This window comes from Ranitomeya variabilis, chromosome 4 (assembly GCF_051348905.1).
Source record: "Ranitomeya variabilis isolate aRanVar5 chromosome 4, aRanVar5.hap1, whole genome shotgun sequence".
Taxonomy (NCBI): domain Eukaryota; kingdom Metazoa; phylum Chordata; class Amphibia; order Anura; family Dendrobatidae; genus Ranitomeya; species Ranitomeya variabilis.
In genome coordinates, this window is record NC_135235.1 from 698,101,799 (window position 1) to 698,121,486 (window position 19,688).

The 19,688-nt window shown below is 49.9% G+C and overlaps 1 protein-coding gene across 2 annotated transcripts in view; it reads left to right on the plus strand.

The window, feature by feature from the left end:
* LOC143767734 (uncharacterized) overlaps nucleotides 1-19,688 on the plus strand; it is a 464,270-nt gene that overhangs the window by 413,550 nt on the left and 31,032 nt on the right. Inside the window, exon 2 of one of the 2 annotated variants that reach the window (XM_077256235.1) lies at nucleotides 2,709-2,798. The exons of the other annotated variant lie outside the window; for it this stretch is intronic. The gene's annotated coding sequence lies outside the window, so the exon portion shown is untranslated. The remainder of the gene's footprint in view (nucleotides 1-2,708; nucleotides 2,799-19,688) is intronic. 2 annotated transcript variants of the gene reach the window in all.

A 19,688-nucleotide genomic window follows, 5' to 3' on the forward strand; every position in this document is an offset into this window, starting at 1 on the left:
GTCCAACCATTACAATAGCTCCTTCACTAACACTGGGGGAAGTAACTCTCCTTTTGTGCCACCAACCGGTGTCTAGTCTGCTCTTATTACACCCTGATATTCTGCACTTGGCATTCTTTCTGTGACTGTTTTATAAAGATATACTAACTGATTGTGCTGATGGAAAAAGTTTTGCAAATTCAAAACAAAATCTTTTTGTCTCAGGTATAACTTCACAACGTCGCTCAGCTTGTAGCTGTTCATCTCCCAAACAGTAAATTTGTAAAAATGTTGGGTCTTCATTTGCTGCAGGAAGCATCAAACCTATTTTGTGATATATTTGTCCCTTGACTTTAAAACTCGGCATAAATCCTGCTTCCTCGAGTCCAGCTGTCGTACCAAAGGACGTCATCTGGAAAGATGAATTGTATCTCCTAATAATTTGCAGTAAATGCTTAAACTCATGAGTTGTTCCCGCCATGTATGAGATAAGGTCGAGTTTGGGAGGTAGAGTTAAAGATGGCAAACTGACATTTCCTTTTGACCACCACATACCAGGTGATTTGAAGGGAACCTGTCACCCCCCTGGCGTTTTTAACTAAAATAGACACCTTGTGCTGCACTAATGCTGCTTTCTGCCAAGGTGGCTCTTTTAGTTCGGGTCCCTGCCAACGCTGAAATAATCTTTTTTATAATGTGTCCCTCATACCTGAAGTTTGTCAGGGGGGCATGTCTTTTCCCCCCTGACACAAACGCCTCCCAGCCGTCACTCAGGGCATCCGTGCGCCGGGCGCCACCTCCATTTCCTTCATGAACGTCCCCGGCGCCTGCGCTGTAAGTTCCCATCATGTGATGGGAGTCGAAGGGCAGCGCAAACTGCGCATGCCCGAAAAAAAAACTTACAGCACAGGTGCCGGGAACGTTCAGGAGGGAAACGGAGGCAGCAACAGCTAAAAGCCGCTAGCCAATCGGAGGCTGGCAGCTAACGACAGCGCACATGTCGCCGGCATATGACGTCATTGTCTTTCGCCGGCGAGTGCACGGTTGAACTGCATGGAGGGAGCATCGCCGCAGGAGCGCGGCCAGGTGAGGAGAAAGGTTTTTTTTAAAAAAATTTTAAAAAAAAAGCGACACGGGGCAGGACGAGAGACAGAGGGGGAAGAATGGAGACTCAGGGGGAAGAATGGAGAAACGAGGCAGGATGGAGAAACGGGGCAGGATGGAGACAGGAGGCAGGATGGGAGAAATGGGGTCAGAATGCAGACGTATGGAGCAGAATGGGAGACACGGGAGCAGGATGGAGACAGATGGGGCAGGATGCGAGACACGGGGGCAGGATGGGAGACACAGGGGCAGGATGGGAGACACGGGGGCAGGATTGGAGACACAGGGGGCAGGATTGGAGACACAGGGGGCAGGATTGGAGACACAGGGGGCAGGATTGGAGACACAGGGGGAAGAGTGGAGACACAAGGGAAAGCATGGAGACACAGGGCAGGATGGAGACAGGAACTGTTATGTTCTGGTGGCCTAAGAGCAGCATGAGACGTACTCTGGAGAAGGTGGTACCTGTGCTGACCGCAGACCCTGAACTTAACACCGCAACTAGAAGTAGCCGTGGAATGTACCTATCACTCCCTAGACATCTCGACACAGACGGAGGACTAATTACCCCTAGAGATAGAAAAGGGAAGACTATCTTGCCTCAGAGAAAATCCCCAAAGGATAGACAGCCCCCCACAAATATTGACTGTGAGAGGAGAGGGAAAAAACATACAGAGACTGAAATCAGAATTTAGCAAAGGAGGCCACTTCTAGCTAAATAGAAAGGATAGCACAGAGTACTATGCGGTCAGTATTAAAACACTAGAAAATATCCACCACAGAAAATACAAAATCTCCACAGCTAACTAAAGATATGGAGGGTATATCTACATCTCCAGAGATACCAGCTTGGCTAAACAAATCCTTATACAGACCAAGCTGGACAAGACAAAAACATGGAAAAGAACTGAACAATAAGGCCACAGCATGTGGACAGCAAAAATCAAGGCCAGAACCTATCTTTGCTGAAATGAACAGCAAAGCAGGAGAGACCAGGCAGGGATGTGAATCCTCCAGGAACAATGGACAACTGGCACTGACTAAAGGGTCAAGCAAGACTAAATAGCCCAGTCAGAATTGCAAAAAGTGAACACACCTGATAAATGCTGCGATTCAGAGACAGCAGTGCTACCACTTATAACCACCGGAGGGAGCCCAAGAGCAGAATTCACAACAAGGATCACAGGAAAGATGGGGCAGGATCACGGGACAGATGGAGCAGGATCGCCGTACAGATGGGGCAAGATCACGGGGCAGGATCACATGACAGATGGAGCACGATGGGACATCACATGTGGGCAGAATGGATGTTCATGAGGGCAGGATGAGAGAACATATGGGGCCAGGATAGGAGAACATATGGCTGGAGCCAGGAATGAAACACACGGGGGCCAGGATGGGGGATATTATTACCATAAGGACTAATTAAGGAATATTATTATTGCAGTGATGTATTTATTTTATTTTTTGAGGATACTGTTTTAAATGCGGGAGGCGGTCCTGTTACTGTGCAGAGTAACCCTATGTTGCCTTTTGTTCTTCATCTGGTGTTGTGTAGAAGTTGGGAAAAATTAAGTAATGTGTTCTGCAAGCGGTGCTCTAGCTAACCGTGTTATTTCCTGCAGAGATGAACCCTGGCTGGAAGAAGTGATGGTGGTCTGTACCAGATGAAGAAGAAAAGCAAAGATGAAGGACTTCACCTAGAGACATCACTGGTGAGTCAGTGTGTTACCTGTACACTGACACTATACACTTTATACTATATACAGCGGTCCTGTGTACAATGTCACCAGTGATCACTGTATTACCTTTAGGCTGGAGACACACTGGTGCGAGATATGGCCGAGTCTCGCTGGTTAAAAGCAAGCTGTGGCACCTGCACTCCGGAGCTGAGCGTGCAGCTGCATAGCAATACATGGAGCCGCACGCTCCGCTCCGGAGTGCCGGTGCCACAGCTTGCTTTTAACCAGCGAGACTCGGCCGTATCTCGCACCAGTGTGTCTCCGGCCTTACACTGACACTATATACAGAGCTCCTGTGTGTAATGTCATTGATCACAGTATATCCGTGGTGAACTGTGCCAGTGCAAGTGTAGTACTAGATGTAGGAGAGCTGGCTGATTCCCCTGCTGACACTTGCAGATCCTCCCCTAGTCTCTGGCTGTGTGCAGCATGGTTAACTGTGGGAGAGGAAATCTGTTATGGACCTGGTGGTTAGGAGCACCCGGAATGACCTAATGAGTAAACTAGTAATCGGAACAAGCTCTGGGAAAGTGGGAACTCTGCTGACCGCAACCCTACTCCTAACACACACACTAGAAATAGCCGTGGAGCGTACCTAACTCTCCCTAGACGCCTCTTCACAGCCTAAGAGCTAACTACCCCTAAAGATAGAAATAGAAGCCTAACCTTGCCTCAGAGAAATTCCCCAAAGGTAAAGGCAGCCCCCCACATATATTGACTGTGAGTTAAGAGGAAAGTCACAAACACAGGAATGAAACAGGTTTTAGCAAAGGAGGCCAGACTTCACTAAATAGTCAGAGGATAGAAAAGGAAACTATGCGGTCGGCACAAAAAACTACAAAAACCACGCAGAGTATGCAAAAAGACCCCCACACCGACTCACGGTGTGGAGGTGCAACACTGCACCCCCAGAGCTTCCAGCTAGCAAGGAAATATCATGATAGCAAGCTGGACTAGAATTTAGCAGTACTAAGAAATATATTCAGGCAGCAGTAACAACAAATGAACTAGCAGGGACTTAGCTTCTGCTGGAGTAGACAGGTCCTCAGAGAAGTCCAAGAGAGATCTGAACCAATACTGAGACATTGACAGCTGGCATGAAGTAACGATCTGAGTAGAGTTAAATAGGGAAGCCAGCATAACAATAAACAAGGGCAGCTGATAAAGCAAACCTCAGAGACCAGCAGTTCCGCTCAAAGCCACCAGAGGGAGTCCAAGAGCAGAACTAACCAAAGTACCATTCATGACCACAGGAGGGAGTCCGAGAAATGGAATTCACAACAGTACCCCCCCTTGAGGAGGGGTCACCGAACCCTCACCAGGGCCCCCAGGCCGATCAGGACGAGCCAAATGAAAGGCACGAACTAAATCGGCAGCATGGACATCGGAGGCAACAACCCAGGAATTATCCTCCTGACCATAGCCCTTCCACTTAACCAGGTACTGGAGCTTCCGTCTCGAAATACGAGAATCCAAAATTTTTTCCACCACATACTCCAACTCCCCCTCAACCAACACCGGAGCAGGAGGATCAACGGAGGGAACCATAGGCGCCACATACCTCCGCAACAACGACCTATGGAACACATTATGGATGGCAAAGGAAGCTGGAAGGACCAAACGAAATGACACAGGGTTGAGAATTTCAGAAATCTTATAAGGACCAATGAAACGAGGCTTAAACTTAGGAGAAGAAACCTTCATAGGAACATAACGAGAAGACAACCAAACCAAATCCCCAACACGAAGTCGAGGACCAACACAACGACGGCGGTTAGCGAAACGTTGAGCCTTCTCCTGGGACAATGTCAGATTGTCCACTACGTGAGTCCAAATTTGCTGCAATCTGTCCACCACAGAATCCACACCAGGACAGTCAGAAGGCTCAACCTGCCCTGAAGAAAAACGAGGATGAAAACCAGAATTGCAAAAAAAGGCGAAACCAAAGTAGCCGAACTAGCCTGATTATTAAGGGCGAACTCAGCCAATGGCAAAAAGGTCACCTGATCAGCAGAAACAAAGCATCTCAGATAGGCCTCCAAAGTCTGGTTGGTTCGTTCGGTTTGGCCATTTGTCAGAGGATGGAAAGCCGAAGAAAAAGACAAATCAATGCCCATCTTAGCACAAAAGGACCGCCAAAACCTAGAGACAAACTGGGACCCTCTGTCCGACACAATGTTCTCCGGAATGCCATGCAAACGAACCACATGCTGAAAGAATAATGGCACCAAATCAGAGGAGGAAGGTAATTTAGGCAAGGGTACCAAATGGACCATCTTAGAAAAGCGATCACAAACCACCCAGATGACAGACATCCTTTGAGAGACAGGAAGAGCTCAAATAAAATCCATGGAAACATGCGTCCAGGGCCTTTTCGGGACCGGCAAGGGCAAAAGCAACCCACTGGCACGAGAACAGCAGGGCTTGGCCCGAGCACAAGTCCCACAAGACTGCACAAAAGAACGCACATCCCGTGACAAGGAAGGCCACCAAAAGGACCTAGCCACCAAATCCCTAGTACCAAAAATCCCAGGATGACCAGCCAACACCGAGCAATGAACCTCAGAAATAACTCTGCTAGTCCATCATTCAGGGACAAACAGTTTCTCCGCTGGACAACGGTCAGGTCTATCAGCCTGAAACTCCTGCAGCACCCGCCGCAAATCAGGGGAGATGGCAGACAGAATTACCCCCTCTTTGAGAATACCAGCCGGCTCAGGGACTCCCGGAGAATCAGGCACAAAACTCCTAGAAAGGGCATCAGCCTTCACATTCTTAGAACCCGGAAGGTATGAAACCACAAAATTGAAACGGGAGAAAAACAGTGACCATCGAGCCTGTCTAGGATTCAACCGCTTGGCAGACTCGAGATAAGTCAAATTCTTGTGATCCGTCAAGACCACCACGCGGTGCTTGGCTCCCTCAAGCCAATGTCGCCACTCCTCGAATGCCCACTTCATAGCCAGCAGCTCCCGATTGCCAACATCATAATTACGCTCAGCAGGCAAAAACTTTCTAGAAAAGAAGGCACATGGGTTCATCACAGAGCCATCAGAACTTCTTTGAGACAAAACAGCCCCTGCTCCAATCTCAGAAGCATCAACCTCAACCTGAAAAGGGAGTGAAACATCTGGCTGACGCAACACAGGGGCCGAAGAAAAACGACGTTTCAGCTCCTGCAAAGCCTCCACGGCCGCAGAGGACCAATTCACCACATCAGCACCTTTCTTTGTCAAATCAGTCAAAGGTTTAACCACACAAGAAAAATTAGCGATGAAGCGACGGTAAAAATTAGCAAAGCCCAGGAATTTCTGAAGACTCTTCACAGATGTAGGTTGAGTCCAATCATAAATGGTCTGAACTTTAACAGGATCCATCTCGATAGTAGAAGGGGAAAAAATGAAGCCCAAAAAGGAAACCATCTGAACTCCGAAGAGACATTTAGACCCCTTCACAAACAAGGAATTAGCACGAAGGACCTGGAATACCATTCTGACCTGCTTCACATGAGACTCCCAATCATCTGAAAAGACCAAAATGTCATCCAAATATACAATCATGAATCTATCCAGATACTTTCGGAAGATGTCATGCATAAAGGACTGAAACACAGATGGAGCGTTAGAAAGCCCGAATGGCATCACCAGGTACTCAAAATGGCCCTCGGGCGTATTAAATGCTGTTTTCCATTCATCACCCTGTTTAATACGCACAAGGTTATACGCCCCTCGAAGATCTATCTTGGTGAACCAACTAGCCCCCTTAATCCGAGCAAACAAATCAGACAGCAGAGGCAAAGGGTACTGAAATTTGACCGTGATTTTATTGAGAAGGCGGTAGTCTATACAGGGTCTCAGAGAACCATCCTTCTTGGCCACAAAAAAGAACCCTGCTCCCAACGGTGATGAAGACGGGCGAATATGCCCTTTCTCCAAGGACTCCTTTATATAACTCCGCATAGCGGCGTGTTCTGGCACGGATAAATTGAAAAGTCGGCCCTTAGGAAACTTACTACCAGGGATCAAATTTATAGCACAATCACAATCCCTATGAGGGGGTAGGATACTGGATTTGGGCTCATCAAATACATCCCGGTAATCCGACAGAAACTCAGGGACATCAGAAGGAGTGGATGAAGAAATTGACATCATCGGAACATCGCCATGTACCCCTTGACAACCCCAACTAGACACAGACATTGATTTCCAATCCAATACTGGATTATGAACCTGTAGCCATGGCAAACCCAACACGACCACATCATGCAAATTATGCAACACCAAAAAGCGAATATCTTCATGATGTACAGGAGCCATGCACATGGTCAACTGAGTCCAGTACTGAGGTTTATTCCTGGCCAAAGGCGTAGCATCAATTCCCCTTAATGGAATAGGATACTGCAAAGGCTCCAGGAAAAAACCACAACGCCTGGCAAACTCCAAGTCCATCAAATTCAGGGCAGCGCCCGAATCCACAAATGCCATAACCAAGTAGGACGACAGAGAGCAAATCAAAGTAACAGACAAAAGAAATTTAGGCTGTACAGTAGCAATGGTGACAGACCTAGCGAACCGCTTAGTGCGCTTAGGACAATCAGAGATAGCATGAGTAGGGTCACCACAGTAAAAACACAGCCGATTCTGACGTCTGTGTTCTTGCCGTTCAGTTCTGGTCAAAGTTCTATCACATTGCATAAGCTCAGGCCTCTGCTCAGAGGACACCGCCAAATGGTGCACAACTTTGCGCTCGCGCAAACGCCGATCAATTTGAATGGCCAAGGACATTGATTCATTCAGACCAGCAGGCGTGGGGAAGCCCACCATAACATCCTTAAGGGCCTCAGAGAGACCCTTTCTAAAAATTGCTGCCAGGGCACACTCATTCCATTGAGTAAGCACAGACCACTTTCTAAACTTCTGACAATATACCTCCGCTTCATCCTGACCCTGACACAAAGCCAGCAAGGTTTTCTCTGCCTGATCCACTGAATTCGGTTCGTCATAAAGCAATCCAAGCGCCAGAAAAAACGCACACGGACACAGAGATCAGACAAGGTATCATATTCAGGCCCCAGCGCCATGCCCCATTATACAGAAGAATAGCGCGATCTCCATAGTTCTTACACAGGACACAGAGATCAGACAAGGTCTCATATTCAGGCCCCAGCGCCATGCCCCATTATACAGAAGAATAGCGTGATCTCCATAGTTCTTACACAGGACACAGAGATCAGACAAGGTCTCATATTCAGGCTCCAGCACCATGCCCCATTATACAGAAGAATAGCGTGATCTCCATAGTTCTTACACAGGACACAGAGATCAGACAAGGTCTCATATTCAGGCCCCAGCGCCATGCCCCATTATACAGAAGAATAGCGCGATCTCCATAGTTCTTACACAGGACACAGAGATCAGACAAGGTCTCATATTCAGGCCCCAGCACCATGCCCCATTATACAGGAGAATAGTGCTATCTCCATAGTTCTTACACAGTACACAGAGATCAGACAAGGTCTCATATTCAGGCCCCAGCGCCATGCCCCATTATACAGAAGAATAGAGCGATCTCCATAGTTCTTACACAGGACACAGAGATCAGACAAGGTCTCATATTCAGGCCTCAGCACCATGCCCCATTATACAGAAGAATAGAGCGATCTCCATAGTTCTTACACAGGACACAGAGATCAGACAAGGTCTCATATTCAGGCCCCAGCACCATGCCCCATTATACAGAAGAATAGCGCGATCTCCATAGTTCTTACACAGGACACAGAGATCAGACAAGGTCTCATATTCAGGCTCCAGCACCATGCCCCATTATACAGAAGAATAACACTATCTCCATAGTTCTTACACAGGACACAGAGATCAGACAAGGTCTCATATTCAGGCTCCAGCGCCATGCCTCATTATACAGAAGAATAGCGCGATCTCCATAGTTCTTACACAGGACACAGAGATCAGACAAGGTCTCATATTCAGGCTCCAGCACCATGCCCCATTATACAGAAGAATAACACTATCTCCATAGTTCTTACACAGGACACAGAGATCAGACAAGGTCTCATATTCAGGCTCCAGCACCATGCCCCATTATACAGAAGAATAGCGCTATCTCCATAGTTCTTACACAGGACACAGAGATCAGACAAGGTCTCATATTCAGGCCCCAGCGCCATGCCCCATTATACAGAAGAATAGCGCTATCTCCATAGTTCTTACACAGGACACAGAGATCAGACAAGGTCTCATATTCAGGCCCCAGCGCCATGCCCCATTATACAGAAGAATAGCGTGATCTCCATAGTTCTTACACAGGACACAGAGATCAGACAAGGTCTCATATTCAGGCTCCAGCACCATGCCCCATTATACAGAAGAATAGCGCTATCTCCATAGTTCTTACACAGGACACAGAGATCAGACAAGGTCTCATATTCAGGCCCCAGTGCCATGCCCCATTATACAGAAGAATAGCGCTATCTCCATAGTTCTTACACAGGACACAGAGATCAGACAAGGTCTCATATTCAGGCCCCAGCGCCATGCCCCATTATACAGAAGAATAGCGTGATCTCCATAGTTCTTACACAGGACACAGAGATCAGACAAGGTCTCATATTCAGGCCCCAGCACCATGCCCCATTATACAGGAGAATAGCGCTATCTCCATAGTTCTTACACAGGACACAGAGATCAGACAAGGTCTCATATTCAGGCCCCAACGCCATGTCCCATTATCCCATTATACAGAAGAATAGCGCTATCTCCATAGTTCTTACACAGGACACACAGATCAGACAAGGTCTCATATTCAGGCCCCAGCTCCATGCCCCATTATACAGAAGAATAGCGCTATCTCCATAGTTCTTACACATGACACAGAGATCAGACAAGGTCTCATATTCAGGCCCCAGCGCCATGCACCATTATACAGAAGAATAGCGCTATCTCCATATTTCTTACACAGGACACAGAGATCAGACAAGGTCTCATATTCAGGCCCCAACGCCATGTCCCATTATCCCATTATACAGAAGAATAGCGCAATCTCCATAGTTCTTACACAGGACACACAGATTAGACAAGGTCTCATATTCAGGCCCCAGCACCATGCCCCATTATACAGAAGAATAGCGCTATCTCCATAGTTCTTACACAGGACACAGAGATCAGACAAGGTCTCATATTCAGGCCCCAGCGCCATGCCCCATTATACAGAAGAATAGCGCGATCTCCATAGTTCTTACACAGGACACAGAGATCAGACAAGGTCTCATATTCAGGCCCCAGCACCATGCCCCATTATACAGAAGAATAGCGCTATCTCCATAGTTCTTACACAGGACACAGAGATCAGACAAGGTCTCATATTCAGGCCCCAGCACCATGCCCCATTATACAGAAGAATAGCGCGATCTCCATAGTTCTTACACAGGACACAGAGATCAGACAAGGTCTCATATTCAGGCCCCAGCACCATGCCCCATTATACAGAAGAATAGCGCGATCTCCATAGTTCTTACACAGGACACAGAGATCAGACAAGGTCTCATATTCAGGCCCCAGCACCATGTCCCATTATACAGAAGAATAGAGCGATCTCCATAGTTCTTACACAGGACACAGAGATCAGACAAGGTCTCATATTCAGGCCCCAGTGCCATGCCCCATTATACAGAAGAATAGCGCTATCTCCATAGTTCTTACACAGGACACAGAGATCAGACAAGGTCTCATATTCAGGCCCCAGCGCCATGCCCCATTATACAGAAGAATAGCGTGATCTCCATAGTTCTTACACAGGACACAGAGATCAGACAAGGTCTCATATTCAGGCCCCAGCACCATGCCCCATTATACAGGAGAATAGCGCTGTCTCCATAGTTCTTACACAGGACACAGAGATCAGACAAGGTCTCATATTCAGGCCCCAACGCCATGTCCCATTATCCCATTATACAGAAGAATAGCGCTATCTCCATAGTTCTTACACAGGACACACAGATCAGACAAGGTATCATATTCAGGCCCCAGCACCATGCCCCATTATACAGAAGAATAGTGCGATCTCCATAGTTCTTACACAGGACACAGAGATCAGACAAGGTCTCATATTCGGGCTCCAGCGCCATGCCCCATTATACAGAAGAATAGCGCTATCTCCATAGTTCTTACACAGGACACAGAGATCAGACAAGGTCTCATATTCAGGCTCCAGCGCCATGCCCCATTATACAGAAGAATAGAGCGACCTCCATAGTTCTTACACAGGACACAGAGATCAGACAAGGTCTCATATTCAGGCTCCAGCGCCATGCCCCATTATACAGAAGAATAGAGCGATCTCCATAGTTCTTACACAGGACACAGAGATCAGACAAGGTCTCATATTCAGGCCCCAGCTCCATGCCCCATTATACAGAAGAATAGCGCTATCTCCATAGTTCTTACACAGGACACAGAGATCAGACAAGGTCTCATATTCAGGCCCCAGCGCCATGCACCATTATACAGAAGAATAGCGCTATCTCCATATTTCTTACACAGGACACAGAGATCAGACAAGGTCTCATATTCAGGCCCCAACGCCATGTCCCATTATCCCATTATACAGAAGAATAGCGCAATCTCCATAGTTCTTACACAGGACACACAGATCAGACAAGGTATCATATTCAGGCCCCAGCACCATGCCCCATTATACAGAAGAATAGCGCGATCTCCATAGTTCTTACACAGGACACAGAGATCAGACAAGGTCTCATATTCAGGCTCTAGCGCCATGCCCCATTATACAGAAGAATAGCGCTATCTCCATAGTTCTTACACAGGACACAGAGATCAGACAAGGTCTCATATTCAGGCTCCAGCGCCATGCCCCATTATACAGAAGAATAGAGCGACCTCCATAGTTCTTACACAGGACACAGAGATCAGACAAGGTCTCATATTCAGGCTCCAGCGCCATGCCCCATTATACAGAAGAATAGCGCTATCTTCATAGTTCTTACACAGGACACAGAGATCAGACAAGGTCTCATATTCAGGCTCCAGCGCCATGCCCCATTATACAGAAGAATAGAGCGATCTCCATAGTTCTTACACAGGACACAGAGATCAGACAAGGTCTCATATTCAGGCCCCAGCTCCATGCCCCATTATACAGAAGAATAGCGCTATATCCATAGTTCTTACACAGGACACAGAGATCAGACAAGGTCTCATATTCAGGCCCCAGCGCCATGCACCATTATACAGAAGAATAGCGCTATCTCCATATTTCTTACACAGGACACAGAGATCAGACAAGGTCTCATATTCAGGCCCCAACGCCATGTCCCATTATCCCATTATACAGAATAATGGCGCAATCTCCATAGTTCTTACACAGGACACACAGATCAGACAAGGTATTATATTCAGGCCCCAGCACCATGCCCCATTATACAGAAGAATAGCGCGACCTCCATAGTTCTTACACAGGACACAGAGATCAGACAAGGTCTCATATTCAGGCCCCAACGCCATGTCCCATTATCCCATTATACAGAAGAATAGCGCAATCTCCATAGTTCTTACACAGGACACACAGATCAGACAAGGTATCATATTCAGGCCCCAGCACCATGCCCCATTAACAGAAGAATAGCGCGATCTCCATAGTTCTTACACAGGACACAGAGATCAGACAAGGTCTCATATTCAGGGTCCAGCGCCATGCCCCATTATACAGAAGAATAGCGCTATCTCCATAGTTCTAATGTAGGGGACGGGGACCTGGTGAGCCGTGCGGACGGGTGGAACCATTGTTGCCGGGAGTCGGGGTTCCGGGGAACGGATTGGAAGGACGTACGACAGGAGGCAGAGTGACGCAGGGAGGGAGGAGGATAAAAGGAAAAGCGCGCGAAAGCAGGGGCAGAGAAGCGCGAGAGAACTCTGAGGAGAGGAAATGGCAGCGCAGTTGTTGTGTGTGTGCAGGCCGCAGTGAGACTTACTGGAAGCAGGGGGAGAGCGTGCGGCAGACGTTGCGGGCAACTACCAGAGCCCCCAAAAAGCGGTGCATTCGTCGTCAGAGACCCCCAAGGCAGAGAGGTAGCGCTGATCAGTTCAGAGACAGTATTACACCGCTCCCCGGGAGCATCTTGCCAGAGAGTGCTCCGGGCCCTCCGGGGCTTGTCTCAGCCGTGACTGATACGGATTACTCCGCTAATTCTCCTCAAAAAGACTCCTCTTTAGACTTGGAAACTGTTACCCTGGAAAGACGTCCGCCTGCAGGAGGTGGCGCAGCACCGCAGCAGACATTCTGGACTTGAATCTACACCTGGGCCCGTCGTCGGAGGACACCTCCTTCACCCGCCAACAGGACTACGTCGCTGACGGAGCCTCACCATCAGGACTGCATCGCTGAAATGGCACTGATAAGTGAATGTTGTTGACTTCACCTGGTTAGGGGGTCACTAGTAAGGCGCTGTCGCGTTCCGCGGGTATAGTTCAGGGCGCCTATATAGTAGAGAGGATTTTACTGTGAAATTGTGATTTTGTAGTTAAGTTCCCTGCGTGGAAAACTGTTGTTATCTTTGTTTGGTTGGAAGTTAAAAAAAAGAAACGCAATTTGTTTTCTGGCTCCTCTTTGTCCCTGCATCCTTCTTTATCTGCGGTCCCTTCATTTGGCGTAGTCGGCAGGATGCAGGATCCAAAGAGGGAGCCAGAGGATACGGAGGATGGGGCTGGGCCTAGAGCGTCTCTCTCATTGGGGGCCATGTTAAATAATCTGCCCAAGTTTAATGGGAGCAACATGTTGTGGAGCTGGACTGAAAGGATGTGGGGGCTGCTGAGAATGCATCCTATGACCCCGGCCCTGGAAGCAGAGGTGGCCATTATGGCATTAGACGGAGAGGCCCGGGATTCAGTGATGTTGAGACCCCCCACAGAGCGGAATACTTTTGCCCAGTGTTAAATGTGTTAGAGGGGACACACGGGGATCCCACCGACGTGGGAGAGCTGAGGGCCCGGTTGTTTAGACGGCGACAAAAAGAGGGCGAGACTGTCACTCAGTACATGAATGCTCTGCAAGAGCTACACATTGCAATCGTGCGGAAAGATGGTATGGGGATGGGGCATGTTGACGTGATCCTGCGCGACCAGCTGGTGACGGGACTGCGAGATGAGCTAACCAAACAGGCTCTACGTGAACGAGTGCGGGTCGACCCGCGCCTGACTTTCTCCGACATAGGCAATGAGGCCCGCACCCGGGAGCAAGAGAGGGGGGTGACGGTCCCGACTGGAGAGACTCGGATTATCCAGACCGCTGCCGCAGAAGGGAGTGAGCCGTTGTGGGTTCAGGAGATGCGGCAGGAGCTCAAACAAATCAGAGACGAACTGGCTGAAGTTAAAAAGAATGCGCGGAGCCCAAGGGAGTTACCCCGGGATCAAGGGTCTGGGGGTCCAGCTCGTGGCGCTCGACCAGGATATTATCCGGTCCCCGGTGTTTGCTATGGTTGCGGGGAGGCCGGACATTTTGCACGGGAGTGCCCCCGGAGAGAGAGGGCCTCGTCTCGTCGGGCGTTAAACTAGAGGGCTCCGAGCTAAGGGGACGACGCTCGGAGTCAGAGTCCCCGCGGATGGGTGGTGAAAGTCCCGGAAATTTGGTTGCCCGCTGCCCCCTGGTTTGGGCAGAGTTTGAAGGGCGGGCTGTACGTTGTCTGGTAGACACCGGGTCCCAAGTCACGACTATGCCCGAGGCTTATTTTAGAAAACACTTCCCTTTGTCAGTCAGACCCCAATGGGGCCCCGTAATTCGATTACAGGCCGCCAATCAGCTACCCATCCCAGTGGAGGGGGTCACCTGGATGCAAATATCTTTATGTGGGAAAGACCTGGGCCGCCGGGGGGGCTGTGTTAACACGGGGAGATCCCAGCCCACAACATACCGTGACTTTGGGGATGAACGTATTGAAAGACTTTGGCAGTTTTCTGTTAGGGGAGACTACACAAGAGACACTTAATCAGTGGGGGACCAGTACACCTCAAGGCTCCGTATTCAGACAGTTAGTGAGGGAAGTCCGGGTGCAGGAGACCTGTCAGGAGGGAGACATACTAGGGAGAGTAATTACTTCCCCGACAGCAAAGGTGACGTTTCCCCCAGGACAGACTGTTATATCCCTGCCCATACGAGCTCGCATCCCTCTAGAAGGAGTGCAAGTGCAGGTTGAGCCCACCTTTACGTCCCCTTTGCCCACAGGACTGCTAGTGGCCCGATCTTTGGCTACTGTTAAAAATGGGGCCGTACCAGTGCGATGTGTGAATGTGGACGAACAGGATGTCGTGCTACGGGTCCGAAGTGAGATGGCCAAAGTGTTACGACCGTTAGAAGTGATGCCTCCTCCAGATACTTTGCAGTTAAAGGTGGATTCCCCTGATCCCTGGATGGTCAGTGTCCGGTCTACGCAGGATCCTGAGCCGATAGCGTTTCGAAAGGGTCAAACTATTCTGGAGCACATGCGGACAGAATTATCGGGCCTGGATCCATCACAGATCTCACGAGTGCAGCGACTCCTTGGACATTATGCTAAAGTGTTCGCACAACATGAAAATGATTTTGGCTGTACCACGACCATCGAACATGGAATTCCGACCGGGGATACAGTGCCCATCAGGGAGCGGTACAGACAGATTCCCCCGCAGATGTACCAGGAAGTAAAGACGTTGTTAGGCCAGATGCTACAAAAAGGAGTGATCCGCGAGAGTCAGAGCCCGTGGGCTGCCCCGATCGTGCTGGTGCGGAAAAAGGACGGCACGCTGCGGTTCTGTGTGGACTACCGTAAGCTAAATGCATGCACCGTCCGAGACTCTTATCCACTTAACCGTATTGAGGAGTCTCTCTCCGTGCTGGGTCGGGCCAAATATTTTTCCACCTTAGACCTAGCCAGCGGATACTGGCAGGTCCCGATGTCAGAAGCAGATCGTCCTAAGACAGCGTTTATCCTGCCCATGGGACTATTCGAGTTCAATCGAATGCCGTTTGGGCTGGCCAACGCTCCAGGCACCTTCCAACGATTAATGGAGCGGTGTCTGGGGGATTTGAACTTTGAGGCCACTCTCATTTATCTGGATGACATCATCATCTATGCCCCAACATTCGAGGAACATCTGTGCCGACTGGAGAAGGTACTAGACCGGTTACTGAAATACGGGCTCAAGGTGAAGCCCCAGAAGTGTCACTTGTTCCGGGAACAGATCGAGTACCTGGGGCATGTGGTGTCCGCCGAAGGAGTCCGGCCATCACAGGAGAAGATTGCCGCAATCCAGGAGTGGCCCACACCGGAGACCGCCAAGGATGTACGGGCGTTCTTGGGCCTCGCTGGGTACTACCGGCGCTTCGTGAAGAACTTTGCTCGCCGCTCTTACAATGTACAAGTCCTGCTGAAAGGAAGCTCCCCCAAGGAACGGGGAAAGAAGATACAATGGCAGGAGCCACAAGAAGCAGCGTTCCGGGACTTGAAGACAGCTCTCATGGAGCCGCCTGTGTTGGCTTATGCGGACTTTTCGCAACCGTTCATCCTACACACCGACGGCAGCTCTCAGGGATTGGGGGCTGTGTTGTCTCAGGTTCAGGATGGGCGGGAGAGAGTGATCGCCTATGCGAGTCGGTCTCTTCATGACTCTGAGTTGAACCCGGACAATTACAGTTCTTTCAAGGTGGAGCTGCTGGCTGTGGTGTGGGCTATGACGGAGCGGTTCGCTGAGTACCTGGCCGGTTCTGAGGTGCTGATACGCACGGATAACAACCCATTGGCACATCTGGAAAATGCAAAATTGGGTGCCCTGGAACAGCGCTGGGTTGCCCGGATGGCCAAGTACGGATACCGTATCCTCTACAAGCGAGGAGCGGAGAATGTTCATGCTGATGCATTATCTCGTCTGCGGAAGAACACCCCAAGAACTAACCGAGATGAGGAGCTGGAGGGAGAAGAAACCCCTACGCCATCGGGGGCGCTGCTCGGATGGCTGTGAGCCGGGAGCAGAACGGGAACGGAACGGCTACAGGACTGTTGGTTCAGAGTCGAGACGAATGGATACGGTTGCAACAAGAAGACCAGGAATTAGCTCCATTGCGACAGTGGGTAACGAATGGTCTATTGCCCGTGAGAACTCCTGGACAAACCCTCCCGTCAGACCTGAACCTTCTTCTGCGGCAATGGGAGCGCCTAACTCTTCAGGAAGGGCTCTTATGCCACTTAACCATGGCTCAGGCAGATTCCGGGCCGACGTGGCAGATGGTCTTACCAGGGCCCGTGGTGGCCGCAGTTGCTAAAGAAGCTCATGAGTCCGGGGTACACTTCGGAGTGAAGAGGACGTTTAAGTGGCTGCAAACTCGGTTCTATCATCCTCGGCTGCTTGCGGAAGTACAAACTGCCTGTAGGCAATGTCGACAATGTGAGTTAACCAAGTCACCGGAGGAAAGGGCGCCTGTGCAGAGCATCACGACGTCTGCCCCTTTTGAAGTATTAATGATAGACTACATTACCATTGGAGCAGCGCATCAAGGCTACGAACACTGCCTCGTTATGGTAGATCATTTTTCAAAATTTGCGGTAGTCACCCCTACCCGTGATCAGACAGCTGAGTCGGCGGCGAGCGCTATCTGTAAGAACTTTATTCAAGTTTACGGCTGTCCGAGGCGAATACATTCGGATCAAGGCGCCTGTTTCTTGGGCAAAGTCATGGATGAGCTGCATCGCCTCTACGGCATTGATAAGTCACGCACCACACCGTATCACCCCCAGGGAAATGGGGCTTGTGAGCGGTTTAACCGGACTTTGCTTCAAATGTTGCGTGCGCTAGAACAAGATCAAAAGACCCGCTGGCCGGAGTATGTGTCTGACCTAGTGTGGATCTACAACAATAGAGTTCATCAAGTCACAGGACGCACCCCGTATGAAGTGGTCTTTGGGCGCCCAGGGAAAGACGTGACAGATCTGGAACTGTCTTCGGAGGAAGAAGGCCCCCGAGCAGGGATGGCTTCGTGGGTGCGTGATCATCGACATCGGCTGCAGACCTTACACCGGATGGTGCACACTCGAATTCAGGAAGTGGAGCATCGGAGCACCCCTACAGCAAAACCCCCAGAGTTCCGGCCAGGTGATCGAGTACTAGTTCGAGAGCAAAGACCACAAAACAAGTTAGACCACCGTTGGGAAAAAACACCCTATCGGGTACTTCGCCGTTTAGACCCGCATGGACCTGTATATGAAGTGCGGTCTGAAGTCCCCGGAAGTACAGGTACTCGCATACTCCATCGCAAGATGCTCCGTTTGTGTCGCTCTGTTGACTCGGACACCCCAGAATCCGCAATCAGGGAAGAGCCACCTACGACTGAGTCCCCCAACAACCATTGGTGGGATGGAGAGGATGATGAAGAAGAGGAACGGTGTCAAAATGCTCCCCCTATCTCGACTACTACACTACCCCTGACCAGTCACCCCTCCGTTGACTGCATTCCCCCGACACTCCCCACACAAGGACCCGAGCTACGACATTCTGAACGTTCTACTGCAGGTAGACCCCCAACTCGCTACAGTCCTGACTTACACGCTAGACAGACCCAAGTGTGGAACAACCCGTCAGGTGGGCGACCTGTCAGTTCGAAGGCCTCGCCCAGGGACTGGCGAGCATACAGGGTGGGGGAATGTAGGGGACGGGGACCTGGTGGAGCCGTGCGGACGGGTGGAACCATTGTTGCCGGGAGTCGGGGTTCCGGGGAACGGATTGGAAGGACGTACGACAGGAGGCAGAGTGACGCAGGGAGGGAGGAGGATAAAAGGAAAAGCGCGCGAAAGCAGGGGCAGAGAAGCGCGAGAGAACTCTGAGGAGAGGAAACGGCAGCGCAGTTGTTGTGTGTGTGCAGGCCGCAGTGAGACTTACTGGAAGCAGGGGGAGAGCGTGCGGCAGACGTTGTGGGCAACTACCAGAGCCCCCAAAAAGCGGCGCATTCGTCGTCAGAGACCCCCAAGGCAGAGAGGTAGCGCTGATCAGTTCAGAGACAGTATTACACCGCTCCCCGGGAGCATCTTGCCAGAGAGTGCTCCGGGCCCTCCGGGGCTTGTCTCAGCCGTGACTGATACGGATTACTCTGCTAATTCTCCTCAAAAAGACTCCTCTTTAGACTTGGAAACTGTTACCCTGGAAAGACGTCCGCCTGCAGGAGGTGGCGCAGCACCGCAGCAGACATTCTGGACTCGAATCTACACCTGGGCCCGTCGTCGGAGGACACCTCCTTCACCCGCCAACAGGACTACGTCGCTGACGGAGCCTCACCATCAGGACTGCATCGCTGAAATGGCACTGATAAGTGAATGTTGTTGACTTCACCTGGTTAGGGGGTCACTAGTAAGGCGCTGTCGCGTTCCGTGGGTATAGTTCAGGGCGCCTATATAGTAGAGAGGATTTTACTGTGAAATTGTGATTTTGTAGTTAAGTTCCCTGCGTGGAAAACTGTTGTTATCTTTGTTTGGCTGGAAGTTAAAAAAAAGGAACGCAATTTGTTTTCTGGCTCCTCTTTGTCCCTGCATCCTTCTTTATCTGCGGTCCCTTCACTTACACAGGACACAGAGATCAGACAAGGTCTCATATTCAGGCTCCAGCGCCATGCCCCATTATACAGAAGAATAGAGCGATCTCCATAGTTCTTACACAGGACACAGAGATCAGACAAGGTCTCATATTCAGGCCCCAGCTCCATGCCCCATTATACAGAAGAATAGCGCTATCTCCATAGTTCTTACACAGGACACAGAGATCAGACAAGGTCTCATATTCAGGCCCCAGCGCCATGCCCCATTATACAGAAGAATAG